General features: G+C 36.4%; 1 long non-coding RNA gene across 2 annotated transcripts; it reads left to right on the top strand.

Annotated features, from left to right (window-relative positions):
- Positions 1-2509: 2509 nt before the first annotated feature.
- On the top strand, positions 2510-16100 carry LOC109426401 (uncharacterized). 2 transcript variants are annotated; one of them, XR_009997837.1, is made up of 3 exons: positions 2510-3394; positions 15239-15614; positions 15673-16100. It is a non-coding gene; the product is annotated as an uncharacterized LOC109426401 (long non-coding RNA). The 2 variants fall into 2 exon arrangements; XR_009997838.1 differs by having other exon boundaries at positions 15239-15422; positions 15485-16100.
- The last annotated feature ends 1678 nt before the right edge of the window (positions 16101-17778 follow it).

Genomic DNA, 17778 nt, shown 5'->3' on the forward strand with positions numbered 1-17778 from the left:
AATCTATATAGTTTTCAGTGTTTTATCCATGAAAACTATTTTATTTTAGGCTTATTATGAGGAGTTAACCTTATGACTGTTAATTTCCGACTACTGCGAAGGAAAACTGCTAATAATTCCAAAAATAATCCAGGTTTTGATATGAATTAAGTTGGGCCACTTGAATTGGGGAATTATAGATCCAAAAAACGATTCCAGAAAATATTTTTTCATGAAAAAATACTTTGAGTAAAATTATATTTTGAATATAGCTTGAATGGACAATAAGACTGTAAGCTTATTATGGTCTTGTGAACCATATTTGTCAAAAGTTTAATGTCGAAACTTGTTTTGAGCATATCTTTGATGAATATAAGTTTGTTTCTTGTGGGAATATCAGCCCGTAAGCTGTGAAATTTGCAAATGTTGACGATCATTGGTTTGTGCAGCATAAAATGGCATGAATTTCACAATCAGGTCAAAATTACATCTTGAAGAAATAAAAACTGAATTTTTCATATTTTTCCTACAAAATACAATAAATGAGCTTCATTTGCTGCTTACAACATTTTTTTCTAGGTTAAACCGTTTTTGATCTGCATCCGGTTAAAAGTGTACCGATTCTAAAGTGCGCAGGCTTTACATTGTCAAACATTCATGCATGGCACGAATACTAGGTACAATATGAGGTGGAATTCATTGTATTACTTCAATGTGGTGTTCTAGAGTTAGATTTAATGAACGAAACTTTTATGAAAATGCTCTTATTCAATAAAATATATGATTTATTAAAAGTAGGCTATCAATTCCTTAAGTCATTGCCTACCTTTAGGCGTTATTCGCGATTTGGAGGATTTTAATCTTAAAATAACTCAAAAAGTACATAACTTATAAGAATTTGGACAACATATTCGAAATCAGCGATCCCAAATTTAGTAAGTAAGGATATTTTCTACACAAACGAACATTGATCACTAACAAGATCAATGTTACCCCAAATCAACAAAATCAAAAATTAGATTATAAGGGGCTGTCCATAAACCACGTGGTCATTGGGGGGGGGGGGGGGGGGGGTTTCGGCCAATGACCATTTTGTATGGACAAATAAAAAATTTTGTATGGACTAATGACCACGCGGAGGGGGGGGGGGGAGTTGGAAAGTCCCAAAAAATGACCACGTGGTTTATGGACAGCCCCTAAAGTCTATTTAAACATGTTTGAACGTTTTACAATACTTGTTTGAGTAGCTTAACACATAATCAGAGGGCCAGTACTTGTTTTAAAAATAGAAAACATGTAACATTTGCTTTAACATGAGAATTATTCAGAAAAGATCGAAAATTCTGATCAATGTTACCCCGGATTACGGTAATCATCATTGTAGTCTTTAATCATCTTCACATATATTTTCCTTATGGATAAATAACTTCATTGAATTTCCGATTTATATTGCCTTACTCATGAATGTTTTTAATGCATAATATATTTTAAAAGCAAAAAAAATATTTATTATAAAATAAACATTTGCATTTTACACCATTGCAGTATATTTGGCATCACTGCTATGCGTATTCAAAAGGTAAACAAAACAATTTCTCGCGCAAGCTCTTCGGTAGGTCGCGTCTTCCTGTTAAGTGCAATATTTTGAATTTAAACGCAATGTTTGCCGTAATTCAGTATATCGAGAATACAAAATTTCAAGTGCTTGCTGTGCCGGTGGCCTAGATCAAGAACGGAAATTTGCTCTGGCCAAAACTATCAAACGAAAAGATAGAGCATTTGCGAGTCAGCGGTGCCGAGTATCATGGTGCATTCAAACGCATTCCGGTTATAATAACAAAAAAGTTCCGGAATTTTGAAGCGGCCGAGAAAGCGGCAGATGACTTGGCCAGAAGAGATGTTTCAGATGTGGAGGAAAAACGAAAAAAGTTGAAACCGCAGAAGAAGCCACCCCTGAAGAAGCCACCCCTGAAGAAGCCAACCCTGAAGAAGCCCAAGGACTACAATGCTATGCTATCAGATAAGAAAAGTTAATTAAAAAAATATCTCAATTAAAACAAAAATTCTACTGCCATCCGGAAATCTCCAAGCAAAAATCAACAGCTCTGTATGGCACCACCTGAAAATCTTCCACCTCCTTCAGAGTTGATCTGCATACTCTCTGAAGGTCCATCCGGAAATCGAAAACAGAGCACTCCGCTGAACGCAAAGATGATGCCAAAACAATCAACCAAACCTTCGACGGAACGGTCGCTATCGTTACAATCCGACGCCACGAAGCAAGCTCGTATGGTTTCGGAAGCTCTTCCGCCATCTCCAATGGTCCCAACATATGCAGAAAACGCATCCAAGTTGGCCTACGAATCATCATCGAAGCGTCAAACACTCCATCTACAATTTTCGCAACCTTTACTGGTGCAGCAACCATTGATACTTGGCCAAACATTCGTAAATGCACACCCTGTTGCGTCAACATCAAGGATCCAAGCTCCGCTTACCGTGCAGCACAGTTCCTTGGCGCATCGCTCCCCACCAGGAAAAATGTGAGACGTGAGACATCTGTGAGGCACTGTTAGGTATGCTGCTGCTCGATAAGCATGCAGCATAAATGCGCTTCTTCTTCTTTTGTTTGTTTTTGCTGTCTGTTGCGTTGACAGTTATGCAAACGAAGCAGTTTGCATGGAAAGTGAAACCGCCGTGAAAACAGTTCGGTCGTCCGCCGCGCATATTTCGGTAGTTTTTGTTTATTTCGTGCATTATTTGAAGTTGTAATTTTAGTGAACACGGTATTACAAATAGTTCATACACCCGGGCCCTTATATCGTGATACCGACGGTTCTGGCAATTGTTATTAGTGAAGTGTTGGGTGAAGAAAAATGTTTATAATTTATTGTGAGTTGGGGAAATTACTAGTGCACTGGGTGTGAAAAAATTAGTACATATAAGTTAAAATTCACGAGTAAAAAGTAATAAAAAAAAAGTGCACTGGGTTAATCCAGATCTGCACACTGCTTCGGAGTGTAACACCGGCAAAAGTGTCAACATTCTGCCTCCGTGGGGAAAGGAGCCTGCCACTGCCAAAGTTAAATCACCGGTATACCTCCCAAGTATGCTCCCGCAGTGTCCGAAGAGCTGAGGCACGCCCTGGGTCCACCGATACTCTGGATCTGACCAACTCCAATCCGCAGACGAGGATACACAACTCGGAGTTCCATCAGCTGCAGAAACTGGGCAGTTCTGTAACAAGGTCCCGAAGCTACATTCCAAGCGACTCAAGTGGGAGAGCATGGCAGTTCCGACGGGTGGGTCGATGGCGGAGCTGGCGGCGGCCGGGGCAATCAACCCGGTGCTGGTACGGTAGGTGCCAATGGAAATAGCAACGGTCGTCGTCAACGAAGCAAATAACAAGTAAAACGTAAGTAAATCATGTTTTTCACGTAACTCCTTGATGTCATACTTGACTTTTGTTAAGAATTGTTATCGTAAGATGGCAATTCTTATAGAGCACCGTGGAGCAATTCCGAGTACTTAATTAGGAAGTGTTTTAATAATTTGACTTTTTTCAAGAATTGGTATATCATAAGATGACAATTCTTAATTAATTAATTCTTAATTAGGAAATGTTTTAATAATTTGACTTTTGTTAAGAATTGGTGTCGTAAGATGGCGATTCTTATGGAGCTCCGTAGAGCAATTCCGAGTACTTAATTAGGAAGTGTTTTAATAATTTGACTTTTGTCAAGAATTGGTATCATAAGATGGCGATTCTTAATAATTTAATTCTTAATTAGGAAATGTTTTAATAATTTGACTTTTGTTAAGAATTGGCATCGTAAGATGGCGATTCTTATGAAGCTCCGTGGAGCAATTTCAAGTACCTAATTAGGAAGTGTTTTAATAATTCGACTTTTGTCAAGAATTGGTATCATAAGATGGCGATTCTTAATTAATTAATTCTTAATTAGGAAATGTTTTAATAATTCGACTTTTGTTAAGAATTGACATCGTAATATGGCGATTCTTATGAAGCTCCGTGGAGCAATTTCAGGTACTTAATAAGGAAGTGTTTTAATAATTTGACATTTGTTAAGAATTGGTATCGTAAGATGGCGATTCTTATGGAGCTCCGTGGAGCAATTCCGAGTACTTAATTAACAAATGTTTTAATAATTTGACTTTTGTTATGAATTGGTGTCGTAAGATGGCGATTCTTATGGAGCTCCGTAGAGCAATTCCGAGTACTTAATTAAGAAATGTTTTAATAATTTGACTTTTGTTAAGAATTGGTGTCGTAAGATGGCGATTCTTATGGAGCTCCGTGGAGAAATTCCGAGTACTGAATTAAGAAATGTTTTAATAATTTGACTTTTGTTAAGAATTGGTATCATAGGATGGCGATTCTTAATTAGGAAATGTTTTATTAATTTAACTTTTGTTAAGAATTGGTATCGTAAGATGGCGATTCTTATGGAGCTCCGTGGAGAAATTCCGAGTACTTAATTAAGAAATGTTTTAATAATTTGACTTTTGTTATGAATTGGTGTCGTAAGATGGCGATTCTTATGGAGCTCCGTAGAGCAATTCCGAGTACTTAATTAAGAAATGTTTTAATAATTTGACTTTTGTTAAGAATTGGTGTCGTAAGATGGCGATTCTTATGGAGCTCCGTGGAGAAATTCCGAGTACTGAATTAAGAAATGCTTTAATAATTTGACTTTTGTCAAGAATTGGTATCATAGGATGGCGATTCTTAATTAGGAAATGTTTTATTAATTTAACTTTTGTTAAGAATTGGTATCGTAAGATGGCGATTCTTATGGAGCTCCGTGAAGCAATTCCGAGTACTTAATTAAGAAATGTTTTAATAATTTGACTTTTGTTAAGAATTGGTGTCGTAAGATGGCGATTCTTATGGAGCTCCGTGAAGCAATTCCGAGTACTTAATTAAGAAATGTTTTAATAATTTGACTTTTGTTATAAATTGGTGTCGTAAGATGGCGATTCTTAATTAATTAATTCTTAATTAGGAAATGTTTTAATAATTTGACTTTTGTTAAGAATTGGTGTCGTAAGATGGCGATTCTTATGGAGCTCCGTGAAGCAATTCCGAGTACTTAATTAAGAAATGTTTTAATAATTTGACTTTTGTTATAAATTGGTGTCGTAAGATGGCGATTCTTATGGAGCTCGGTAGAGCAATTCCGAGTACTTAATTAGGAAGTGTTTAATAATTTGACTTTTGTCAAGAATTGGTATATCATAAGATGACGATTCCTTATTAATTAATTCTTAATTAGGAAATGTTTTAATAATTTGACTTTTGTTAAGAACTGGTATCGTAAGATGGCGATTCTTAATTAATTAATTCTTAATTAGGAAATGTTTTAATAATTTAACTTTTGTTAAGAATTGGTATCGTAAGATGGCGATTCTTATGGAGCTCCGTGGAGAAATTCCGAGTACTGAATTAAGAAATGTTTTAATAATTTGACTTTTGTCAAGAATTGGTATCATAGGATGGCGATTCTTATGGAGCTCCGTGAAGCAATTCCGAGTACTTAATTAAGAAATGTTTTAATAATTTGACTTTTGTTAAGAATTGGTGTCGTAAGATGGCGATTCTTATGGAGCTCCGTGAAGCAATTCCGAGTACTTAATTAAGAAATGTTTTAATAATTTGACTTTTGTTAAGAATTGGTGTCGTAAGATGGCGATCCTTATGGAGCTCCGTAGAGCAATTCCGAGTACTGAATTAGGAAGTGTTTTAATAATTCGACTTTTGTCAAGAATTGGTATCATAAGATGGCGATTCTTAATTAATTAATTCTTAATTAGGAAATGTTTTATTAATTTAACTTTTGTTAAGAATTGGTATCGTAAGATGGCGATTCTTATGGAGCTCCGTGAAGCAATTCCGAGTACTTAATTAGGAAGTGTTTTAATAATTTGACTTTTGTCAAAAATCAAGGGCGTAGCCAGGGGGGGGGGGCGTGCCCCCCTCCCCCTGACCGATCAACTATATTCTAACTTAACTGAAAAACTTAGATGATCAGAGCTGTTTTTGACTAGTAAAAATAAAATTCTCCTGCATCCTCATATTTTTTAATGTATGCAGGAATTCCTTCGGAAATTCTTCGAGGAATACCTTCGAAAATTCCTGATGGTATTCCTTCGGAAATACCTGGAGGAATTCCTTTACAAATTCCTGAAGAAATTCCATCCAAAATTCCTGGAGTAATCCCTTCGCAAATTCCTGAAAGAATGCCATCGGAAATTCCTGAAAGAATTCCTTCGAAAATTCCTGGAGCAATTCTTTCGGAAATTCCTTGGGCAGTTCCTGGGGAAAATCTTGGATGAATACTTTCGGAGATTAGTGGAGGAATTCTTTCAGAAATCCATAGAGAAATTCGTGAGGAAATCCTTAGGTGAATTCCTTACGAAATTCCTGGACAAAATAATTCCAAACTTCCTGGAGGAATGCTTTTGGAAATTCCTGGAGGAATTCCTTCGGAAATTGCTGGACGACTGTCATTGAAAATTCCTGGAGGAATTCCTTCCGAATGTCCTGGAGGAATTCCTTCGGAAAGTCGTAGAGGAATTTTTCGGAAATACTTTTTGGATTTTTTTTTTGGAAATTCTTGCAGGAATTCCTTCGGAAATTCCTAGCGGAATTCCTGGAGGAATTCCTTCGGAAATTCCAGGAGGATTTCCATCGGAAATTCCTGGAGGAATTCTTTCAGAAATTTCGGGAGGAATTCCTTCGGAAATTGATGGACGCATTCCTTTGAAATTCCAGGAGGGATTCCTTTAGGAATTCCTGGAGGAATTCTTTCGGAAATTCCGGGAGACATCCCTTTGAAAATTGCTGGGCGAATTTCATTGGAAATTCCAGGAGGTATTCCTTCGGAAATTCCTGCAATAATTTCTTCGGCAATTACTGGATGAATTCCTTCGGAAATTGCTGGACCAATTCTTTTGGAAATTCCTGGAGGAATTCCTTCAGAAATTCAGGACTTTTGCGAAGGAATCGCTCAAGGATTTTCTGAAGGAATTCCTCCATGAATTTCCGAAGGAATTCCTCCAGAAATTTCAGGAAGGAATTTCTCCAGGTATTTCCCAAGGAATTACTCCAGGAATTTCCGAAGCAATTCCTCCAGGAATTCCCGAAGGAAATCCTTCACGAATTCTCGAAGGAATTCCTCCAAGAATTTTCGAGGGAATTCCTCTAGGATTTTCCCGAAGAATTCCTCCATGAGTTTCCGGAGGAGCTTGTTCAGGAATTTCCGTAGGAATTCCTCAAGGAATTTTCAAAGGAATCTCTCCTGGAATTTTCAAAGGATTTTCTCCTGAATTTCCGAAGGAATTCCTCTACGAATTTCCAAAGAAATCCCTCCCGGAATTTCCAAAGAAATTTCTTATGGATTTGCTTTGAAATACCTCCAAAAATTTCCGAATGAATTCCTCCAAAAATTGTTGACGGTTGTCCTCAAAAAATTTCCTAAGGATTTTCTCACATAATCCCTAAACGTGTTTCTGAAGGAATGTTTGAAGAAGTTTCTCAAGTTTTCATAGGAGTTTCGCAGTACATTTTTGAAGGAATTTCTTGAGGAATTTCCGAAGAAACTTCTCAAGGATCTTTCGCTGGAATTCCTTGAAGAATTTCGTAAAGATTTATAAAAAAAAACGAAAAAAAATCCTAAAAGAACTTATCAAACAATTTCTCACAAAATTTCCGAAGGTATTCCATAAGACATTTCAGACATATGTCAAAAAAAAAAATCCAAACGAACTCCTTTAACAATTTTAGAATTTTCCTTACGAAATTCCTGGACAAAATAATTCCAAACTTCCTGGAGGAATGCTTTTGGAAATTCCTGGAGGAATTCCTTCGGAAATTGCTGGACGACTGTCATTGAAAATTCCTGGAGGAATTCCTTCCGAATGTCCTGGAGGAATTCCTTCGGAAAATCGTAGAGGAATTTTTCGGAAATGCTTTTTGGATTTTTTTTTTGGAAATTCTTGCAGGAATTCCTTCGGAAATTCCTAGCGGAATTCCTGGAGGAATTCCTTCGGAAATTCCAGAAGGATTTCCATCGGAAATTCCTGGAAGAATTCTTTCAGAAATTTCAGGAGGAATTCCTTCGGAAATTGATGTACGCATTCCTTTGGAATTCCAGGAGGAATTCCTTTAGGAAATTCCGGGAGACATCCCTTTGGAAATTGCTGGGCGAATTTCATTGGAAATTCCAGGAGGTATTCCTTCGGAAATTCCTGCAATAATTTCTTCGGCAATTACTGGATGAATTCCTTCGAAAATTGCTGAACCAATTCTTTTGGAAATTCCTGGAGGAATTCCTTCGGAAATTCCTGGAGGAATTCCTTCAGAAATTCCTGGAGGATTTTTTTCGGAAATTCTTTTTAGATTTTTTTTTGGAAATTCCTGGAGAATTACCGTCGGAAATTCCTAGCAGAATTCCTTCGGAAAATCCTGCAGGAATCCTTTCGGAAATTCCGGGAGGAATTCCTTCGGAAATTCCATTAGGAATTCCTTTAAAAATTTGTGGAGGAATTCTTTCAGAAATTTCGGGAGGAATTCTTTCGGAAATTGCTGGACGAATTCCTCTGGAGATTCCCGGAGGAATTCATTTGGAAATTTCAGGGGAAATTCCTTTAGGAATTCCTGGAGGAATTCTTTCGGAAATTTCTGAAGGAATTCCATCGGAAATTGCTGGAGAAATTCCATTGAAAATTCCTGGAGGAATTCCTTTCAAAATTCTTGGAGGAATCCCTTCGCAAAATCCTGGAAGAATTCATTCTGATATTTCTGGAGAAATTCCATCGGAAATTCGTGAAGGACTTCGTTCGGAAATTACTGGAGGAAATTGCTGGACGAATTCCTTTGGAGATTCCTGGAGGAATTCATTCGGAAATTCCAGAATGAATTTCTTCAGGAATTCCTGGAGGAATTCTTTCGGAAATTCCGGGAGGAATTGCTTCGGAAATTCCTGAAGCAATTCCTTCAAAAAAAAATACCTGGAAGAATTCCTTAAAAAAATTCAGAATTCTTGGAGGAATCCCTTCGCAAATTTCTGGAAGAATTCCTTCGGAAATTCCTGAAGGAATTCCTTCGGAAATTCCTGAAGGAATTCGTTCGGAAATTCCTGAACGAATTCCTTCGAAAATTTCTGGAGGAATTCCTTTGGAAATTCCTTGGGGAGTTCCCTCGAAAAGTCTTGGATGAATACCTCCGGAAATTTCTGGAGGAATTCTTTCAGAAATCTATAGAGAAATTCCTGAGAAAATCCTTGGATGAATTCCTTAGGACATTCCTGGAAAAAAAATCATTCCAAATTTCTTAGAGGAATGCTTTTTATGATTCCTGGAGGAATTCCTTCGGAAACTACTGGACGAACTCCTTTGGAAATTACAGGAGGAATTGCTTCGGAAATTTCTGGAATAATTTCTTCGGAAATTACTGGAGAGTTCCTTCGGAAATTCCTGGTGAATTTTTTCGGAAAGTCTTTTTGGATTTTATTTTTGGAAATTCCAAGAGGAATTCCCTCGAAAATTCTTGGAGGAATTTCTTTACAAATTCCGTTAGGAATTCCTTCAAAAATTTCTGGAGGAATTCTTTCGGAAATTCCGGGAGGAATTCCTGCGGAAATTGCTGGACGAATTCGTTTGAAGATTCATGGAGATTCCTGCAGGAATTCTTTCGGAATTTCTTCGGAAATTCCTGGAGAAATCCCTCCGGAATCTCTTGGATGCATTCCTTCTGAAATTCGTGGAGCAATTATATCGGAAATTCCTGGAGGGATTGCTTCAGAGATTCTTGGAGAAATTTCTTAAAAATTCCCGGAGGAATTTCATTGGAAATTCCTGGAGGAATTCCTTTGGAAATTCCTTCGGAAATTCCTGAAGGATTTTTTTTGGAAATTCCAGGAAGAATTCCTTCAGAAATTCCAGGAGAAATTCTGGAAATTTCCGCCATGAATTTCCGATGTAATTCCACCAGGAATTTTGCGAAAGAAATTCCTTCAGGATTTTCCGAATGAATTCCTCCATGTATTTCCGAGAGAATTCCTCCAGGAATTTCCAAAGGAATTCTTCCAGAAATTTTCAAGGGAATTCCTCTTGGAATTTTCAAAGGATTTCCTCCTGAAATTTCCGAAGGAATTCCTTCATGAATGTCCGAAGAAATCCCTCCATGAATTTCCGAAGAATTCCAGAAATTTTCCGACGGGATTCCTCTACGAATTTTCGAAGAAATTCTTCTAGGAATTTTCAAAGGAATTCCTCTTGGAATTTCTAAAGGATGTCCTCCTGGAATTTCCGAAGGAATTCCTCCATGAATGTCCGAAGGAATTCCTCTATGAATTTCCGAATGAATCCCTCCAGGAATTTTGCGAAGGAATTTCTAAAGAATCTTCTGAAGGAATTCTTACATGAATTTTCAAAGGAATTCCTCCAGAAATTTTCCGACGGAATCCCTCCACGAATTTCCGAAGAAATTCCTTGAGGAATTTCCAGAGGAATTCCTCCAGGAAATACCGAAGGAATTCCTCCATGAATTTCCGAAGGAATTCCTCCAGGAATTTTGCGAAGGAAATCCTAAAGCATTTTCCGAAGGAGTTCCTCCATGAATTTCCGAAGGAATTGCTCCAGAAATTTTCCGAAAGAATTTCTGAAGAAATTCCTCCACGAATTTTCAAAAGAATTCCTTCAGGAATTTCCTGAGAAATTCCTCCATGAATTTCCGGATGAATTACTTCAGAAATTTCCGGAAAAGATCCTCCAGGAATTTCCGAAGGAGATCCTCCAGGAATTTTCAAAGAAATTCCTTCTGCAATTTGCGACGGAATTCCTCCTGGAATTTCCGAAGGAATTCCTTCATAAATTTCCGAAGGCATTCCTTCAGGAATTTCCGAAGGAAATCTGCCAGCAATTTCCGAAGGAATTCCTCCTGGAATTTCCGAGGGAATTCCTGCAGTAATTTCCGGTGGAATTCCTCCAGGGATTTTCAAAGGAATTTCACCTGGAATTTTCAATGGAGTTCCAGCCGGAATTTCCGAAGGAATTCTTTCGTGAATGTCCGAAGGAATTCCACCAGGAATTTTCGAAAGAATTCCTCCAAGAATTCCTTCACGAATTTCCGAAGGAGTTCCTCCATAAATTTCAGAAGGAATTCCTCCAGGACTTTTGCGAAGGAATCGCTCAAGGATTTTCTGAAGGAATTCCTCCATGAATTTCCGAAGGAATTCCTCCAGAAATTTCAGGAAGGAATTTCTCCAGGTATTTCCGAAGGAATTACTCCAGGAATTTCCGAAGAAATTCCTCCAGGAATTCCCGAAGGAAATCCTTCACGAATTCTCGAAGGAATTCCTCCAAGAAATTTCGAGGGAGTTCCTCTAGGATTTTCCCGAAGAATTCCTCCATGAGTTTCCGGAGGAGCTTGTCCAGAAATTTCCGTAGGAATTCCTCAAGGAATTTTCAAAGGAATCTCTCCTGGAATTTTCAAAGGATTTTCTCCTGAATTTCCGAAGGAATTCCTCTACGAATTTCCAAAGAAATCCCTCCCGGAATTTCCAAAAAAAATTCTTATGGATTTGCTTTGAAATACCTCCAAAAATTTCCGAATGAATTCCTCCAAAAATTGTTGACGGTTGTCCTCAAAAAATTTCCTAATGATTTTCTCACATAATCCCTAAACGTGTTTCTGAAGGAATGTTTGAAGAAGTTTCTCAAGTTTTCATAGGAGTTTCGCAGTACATTTTTGAAGGAATTTCTTGAGGAATTTCCGAAGAAACTTCTCAAGGATCTTTCGCTGGAATTCCTTGAGGAATTTCGTAAAGCTTTATAAAAAAACCGAAAAAAAATCCTAAAAGAACTTATCAAACAATTTCTCACAAAATTTCCGAAGGTATTCTATAAGACATTTCAGACATATGTCAAAAAAAAATCCAAACGAACTCCTTTAACAATTTCCGAATTTTCCTTATCAAGGCATTTTTAAAGGAACTCTTCAAAGAATTTCCGAATGAGTTCCTCTAGGAAATAAAAAATCACAAAAAGCATTACTTCAGGAATTTTCGAAATATTTTTTCAAGGAAGTTTTGAAGATTTTTAAAGAAATTCCTTATGGAATTTCAGAAGGGATATCTCAAGAGACTTTTAGTGATTTTTTTTTTCAATATTTTCTAAAGAATTGCTTCAGGAATTTGGGAAGGAGTTCTCACAGAAATTTCCGGATGAATTCCTCCAAGAATTTTTGAAGGCATTCCTCAAGGAATTTTCGGAAGAATTCCTCACGAAAACTCCGAAGGAGTTCCTCAAGGAATATTCTAAATCTATTTCAAAGAAATTCCTCTAGGAATTCACGAAGTATCTTCTAAAGGGAATCGTAGAAGAACTCTCGAAGGAATGTCTTATGAAATTTCTCAAGGAGCTTTAGAAATGAAGGAATTCCTCATGAAATTTATGAAGAATTTGTCGAGGAATTTCAGGTGGAATTCCTCATGGATTTTCGAAATAAATTCCTGAAATTATTTTTAATTGATTCCTTTAAAAAATTCCGAATGCATTCCTCTAGCAACTTCCAAAGATATTCCTCCAGGAATTTCCGAAGGAATTCCTTTACAAATTTTCAAAGAATTTTTTCCTGTATTTCCGAAGGAATTCATTAAAGAATTTTTCGAATAAATTTCTCCTAAAATTTCTTAGGGTATTCCTCAAGGAAAGGAATCTTAGTTTGATTGGAATTTTTGAAAGAATTCTCGGAGTATTTCTTAAAGTATTTTCTGGAGCTTCTCAAACGGATTTCTGGTGGATTTAAGAATAATATTTATAAAGAATTACTGGGGAAATTCTCAAAAGAATGCATGGTGAAATTCGTAATAAAACTTCTGGAGGAATTATTGAAGAAATTTCTGAAAGTATTCCCAACGGAATTACTGCAAGTTTTCCGAAGGTAATTTCTTCTGGAATATCTACATTAAAATAACCTGGAAAAATATTAAAGAAATTTCTGGAGAAACTGCTGGAGAAATTCAAATTCATGATGGCATTTGTTAAGAAATTCCTGAAGCAATATCTTGAGGAATTCCTCAGGATTATAATCATATATGATTCTTCCATTGAACCATTCCTGTTAATCACCCATATTTCATACTTCACTTTAATTTTTTTTAAATGATGAAGTATTTGAACTCCTTGTTACTGCAAAGTGGTTTTCAGTTTAAGGGTGATCGCCCCCCTCTGGCCAAAAAGCTGGCTACGCCCTTGTCAAGAATTGGTATCGTAAGATGGCGATTCTTGTGGAGCTCCGTGGAGCAATTTCAAGTACTCAATTAGGAAGTGTTTTAATAATTTGACTTTTGTTAAGAATTGGTATCGTAAGATGGCGATTCCTAGTTAATTAATTCTTAATTAGGAAATGTTTTAATAATTTAACTTTTGTTAAGAGTTGGTATCGTAAGATGTCGATTCTTATAGACTGTTTCAGAAATTATAAATACACTAACGATTAACTGCCATTTCAATTTGAGCATAATATCCAAAAAAGTTTCTTCTAGCTCTTATTGTAAACATGCTAACGAAGCAAATAATACCAATTTTGTTGATGTTTCTGGTAAAAGTTAAAAAATAGGCCTCTGTAAACTAGATGATTAAAAATTGAAGTTGCACAAAGTGGTCAAAAAATGTAGCATAGTGGAAAAGAAAAAAATCTCACAGATAAAATATTTAATTTCCAAACACAATAAAAATGGCTGTATCGATAATAAAAGATATTTCTCGATTGGCAAGAGTAATTTTTACTGGAATAGTTGATCAAGAGCCACCATTACGGGCCGTCTAAATACATTTTTTTTTTGTTTCAAATTTCTCAACAACACCAGTAGCAACAAACGTTAAGCAAACGAATGTCTTAATTATTGCTTACTGCATTCGTTTTTATGGTATGACAAGCTTTGCCATCTGAAGGATCGAATGAGCTGAAAAAATAAGTTTGTTTAGATTAAATGCGTTCAGGAGAGCTAAGAAACTGTGTGGTGGTTCTTATGTTCCGTAGAAAACCTTAAAAAATAAGAAACTTGATCTCCGAAAAAATGTTGTGGGAATGCCTTTATCGATTTTTCCAAAATTTTGATCAAGGCATTACTTAGACAACTTGTTGAGAAAGCGAATGTGATAAAAATTTAGATAATTTTTGGTATTTAGTGATAAATAATGTTGAAATCATTAAAAAACACCTTTGTGCAAATGCAAATTCGAAAAATTAAGTTATTTGTTAGAGAACTCGACTGTTCTTTTAAATATCAAGACAATTGAAAGGAAATATAAAAATATGGAGTACAATATGCTATACTCTGAAACAAGTTGGTAAAAATCATTAGAACAGTTCATTTAACTGAATAAACAAAGTGTATTTATAATTTCTGAAACAGTCTATAAGAAATGTTTATGACCGAACCGGTTTAACCAAATATTGTATCGATAGAAAATAAGTTTGTGGATTGAATGAGGAAAAAAAAATAAAATCGGTGGAAAATTGACGGAGATAAGATCATTTCAGTTTCGTGGGTACCCGGGTACCCTGCCGGCATTCTACGGGTGTTTTTTTTTGCTGGTCGCACTACGGATTAAGAACTTCTTGAAGGAATTCTGAAGGCCTTATTAAGAAATTATTGTTAAGAATTGGTATCGTTAGATGAAGATTCTTATTCTTATGGAACTCTTTGGAGCTATTCTGTGTGTTTATTTAACAAATTTTTTAATATATTGACTTTTGTTAAGAATTTTGCCGTTAGATGACGATTCTTATGGAACTCTTTGGAGATATTCCAAGTGTTTAATTAAGAAATGTTTTAATAATTTGACTTTTGTTTAAAATTGGTATCATAAGATGGTTTGTTTTAAAATATTTAATTTTGTTAAATACTTGCATAGTCAGTTCTTGTGGAATAACTTAGAGCATTTCTGAAGGCTCTTTTGATAATTAAGTCACCAGTTTCACTAGTAATTTGAATTGGTTTTTGTACTTTTTATAATTGTAAAAAGTAGCTCTATCTTTCCTCTTTTCAACAACATTTCGTTTTGAAGTGGTTTCTGCAGAAACTTTCGAGTTATAACGGTTTAAATGAGCCACCATTTGACCAAACTCGCGGGGTCTGCAAGAATTGTTGTGGCTCTAACTAACGTGGGGTGGGGGGGGTCCATCAATTTGAGTAACCAAATGCATTTTCCTTAATTTTTTGGGCAGGATTTTCAGAAAATCACTACTTTCAACGTTTTGAAGACAAGGTGTAAATAGTGCGCCGGTCTAAGCGAGATTTACTCATCTTATTCATTGAAAAAATCCATGTAATACTACAGCAGCTGCAGCATCCCATTCATTTTTGGGAAAAATCGAAATTGTTTGGAGAAAGGAGGAGTTCTTTTAGCAGGTGAGTTTTATTATCTTCCCACTATTCATTTCATACTCTTAACAAGATTGTTTCTCTTGCAGACTTTGGTCAAAATCATTATCATTAATTTGAGAGGAGGATTCCATAAAAACTGTGCTGAATGTAGAAATGTTCATTTTTATTGTACCAACAAGTTTGAGCTCTGATAACGTAACATGAACAATACTTAAGGTAAACTTCATTTCGACAATATGTAATTAAAACTAAAAGTGTTAGTTTTTTCTTTTAGATCTTTTTGTCCGAGCGAGTTCCTGCGATGGAGATCTCGATGAAGGCATAGGAAGAGGTGCGAACATTTGAACATGGGGTGACCGTGGAGGCACGTTAACTATATTTTTGTTCATAATTAGGATTAATTATGAAATAATTTTTGACGAAAATAATAGAGCTGAATACAGCAATAATGAATTGTGTACCTTTTGCATCCATTTTAAACAGTTGGTGTACTGAGGCTCAGTCAAATCGACTACCGAAACTACCGAAATAGTCCTGATGTTTTTTTTTTCGTCAAAAAAGTACCGAATAGGCAATTCAGGATTGAGTGTGTACACTATTCGGTGGCAAAGTTACACTTTCGAAAATAACGTTCCATGTAAAATGTTGATTTATCGATTTTGTAAAATAATAATATTTAATTATACACTGACTTATTCACTTACTGACACTTACTGTACTGACCTAGTGTGGAGCGGACCTAGTCATTCATTCATTTATTTAGTATTACATCAAATTCAAGATAAAACTGAATCAACAATATTTCTCCATAATACACGGTTCGTGGCTGCCGCTCTCCATCCTCGGTCGCGCCCGATGCTCGCCAAGTCACGCTCCACCTGGTCCGCCCATCGTGCTCTCTGCGCTCCACGCCTTCTTGTGCCAACCGGATCAGTTGCAAACACCAGCTTTGTAGGGTTGTTGTCCGGCATTCTTGCAACATGCCCTGCCCACCGTATCCTTCCGGCTTTGGCCACCTTCTGGATGCTGGGTTCGCCGTAAAGTGCAGCGAAATCAATGAGTCGTAGGCCGTTTTCGTTCGTCTGCTGTTGGGCGCTGAACTTACCAATCGTCGGTCTGAATTCCTCCTCCTGGCCTACCTGAGCGTTCAAATCACCTATGATGATCTTGACGTCGTGGCTTGGGCAGCGATCGTACTCGCGATCGAGCTGCGCGTAAAATGCGTCTTTGTCATCATCAGTACTTCCGGAGTGTGCGCTGTGCACGTTTATTATGCTGAAGTTGAAGAATCGGCCTTTGATCCTCAACTTGCACATTCTTTCGTCGATCGGCCACCAACCGATCACGCGCCTCTGCATATCACCTGGAGCGGACCTGGTATGATGGTTAGAACACTTGACTATCACGCCGAGGACCTTGGGATCGAATCCCACTCCCGACAAACTCACAAAATGTGAGTTCTTCCTTCGGAAGGGAAGTAAAGCGTGGGTCCCGAGATGAACTAGCCTAGGGCTCAAAATCTCGTTAATACAGATAAAAAAAGCTTACTGACCTAATTACTCTCCACAAGTTTTTTATGTTAGATATTTGACTTGAGAAAAATATTGTAAAACAACAATAGCGGTAAAATGCTAAAATAATAAATGTTGTAAAATGGAACCACCGTCTGTTCCCTTGTTTTCATTTGTTTTAAGAAACATAAATTTCTTTAGTTCAATTTTAAAGAAAAATGTCAAGGTGACAATAAGTGTTTACAATGTGAGTATTTCATAATATAATAAATCTTCGATTGAACGATTCATTTGAATATTTCTGTTTTGTATCTTCGTAGGAAATCTGGAAATAACAGTGAACAAATGAACGATCCGAAGAAGATTAGGAAGGAAACCTTTGACATCAGGTAAAATATCATGATAAAGCTAAAGTTCACATTACTAAGGATATATTTTTGCTTGCAGATCCTCAAGGTCACTGGCTGTACAATGGAACAAAAATGACATCTACTCTTAATCGTGTTTTTCACCTTCATGCCGATCATCAACTGTCATCTTGGATGCTACAAGTGAGAAGTACAGTTTTCCGCATTTCAGTAGGATTATTAATAACACAAAATCAGGCAACAAAAATTATGACAAAATAATAATAGAAGAACAATGATTGTTTTATTTTGAAATCATCATTATGAAAATAATAAAAATATTTTTCAAATATAATTGAAAAACTTATACTATTATTGTTGAACGTATGGCAACTCATGATTTTTTTTTTGCGAACACGTTTATCTTTCAAAAACAACAATCCAATATTAAAATATACACACTTATATATTAACATAAGAACTGCAGTTTTTGACAGATCGATTTTTTTTAATAAAAAAAAA

This window comes from Aedes albopictus, chromosome 2 (assembly GCF_035046485.1).
Source record: "Aedes albopictus strain Foshan chromosome 2, AalbF5, whole genome shotgun sequence".
In the NCBI taxonomy this organism is placed as follows: Eukaryota; Metazoa; Arthropoda; class Insecta; order Diptera; family Culicidae; genus Aedes; species Aedes albopictus.